This window comes from Azolla caroliniana, unplaced genomic scaffold (genome assembly GCF_043228905.1).
Source record: "Azolla caroliniana isolate FFs.n. ecotype wild unplaced genomic scaffold, voAzoCaro1.0.p SCAF_16, whole genome shotgun sequence".
In the NCBI taxonomy this organism is placed as follows: Eukaryota; Viridiplantae; Streptophyta; class Polypodiopsida; order Salviniales; family Salviniaceae; genus Azolla; species Azolla caroliniana.
In genome coordinates, this window is record NW_028230451.1 from 18142898 (window position 1) to 18143861 (window position 964).

The 964-nt window shown below is 39.0% G+C and overlaps 1 non-coding gene across 1 annotated transcript; it reads left to right on the forward strand.

Moving 5' to 3' along the window:
• Positions 1–475: 475 nt before the first annotated feature.
• TRNAK-UUU (transfer RNA lysine (anticodon UUU)) lies at positions 476–548 on the forward strand. Its single transcript has one exon. It is a non-coding gene; the product is annotated as a tRNA-Lys (tRNA).
• The last annotated feature ends 416 nt before the right edge of the window (positions 549–964 follow it).

The following is a 964-nucleotide window of genomic DNA, read 5'->3' on the forward strand; positions in this document are numbered from 1 at the left end:
TACTTTGAGGGTGTTGACCTTACAACAACATTCAAATGAAGTCCTCTTACAGAACCGTGTTACATGTGAGAGAGTTTAGGTAGCAATGAGATTCTTGTGGAATTGTCTTAGCTCAATCAATACAATCCTTGGCTTTTAACCACGTAGGCATGAGTCTGAGAAGGGTGCTTGGCTTTTAACCACCTCTGCATGTATCTGATTCTCAAGGATGGGGATGATTGATGTATTATTATCATATATGTTTGAACTAGGATGCAATATTGATATAGGCGGTTGATATTTTAGAACGTGGAGCATTGGCTAGAGCAAAACTGTAAACAAATTTGTCGCACCGATAGTACATACTTTTGGTGTGTGTTTTGCTTAGTTTCACTACTTTCGGGGTGTCAACCTAATACGAAAAACCCTAGCAATTGTTATGCTATTAAGATAATTTCTTGTGGCAGTTTCATGCTAGCAATGAGGATTCAATGAAGCCATCTTAGCTCAGTCGGTAGAGCGCGTGGCTTTTAACCACGTGGTCGTGGGTTCGATTCCCACAGACGGCGATGGTTGTTGTATTATTATTGTTGGCCTAACAGGAGTATGGACCGGAGGGTTAATATGTATAAGAACGAGTCGGGGAATAATATTAGCATAATTATTAGGAAATATTATAGTCCAACAAACGGATCCGGATTCGGACCAATTGATAGCCAATAAGGCACCGTTTTATATTTTCCAAGCGGATGCTTATAAAAGGATCCAGGAATCAATGTAATTAACAGTGATAAGTAATACAAGTTGAGCAATCTAAATTAATTCTATTGTGTGTCTTGTCTACTTGCTGTTCTGTGCTTGCGTTCGTAATTTTACGCGTGTTTTCATTAATCGGTTGTGTATGAATTATTCGGAGAGTATCCAGAATTACCTGGATTGGAATAAGATCTGTGTCGGATAACATCATTCCCTTAACCACCCGTTT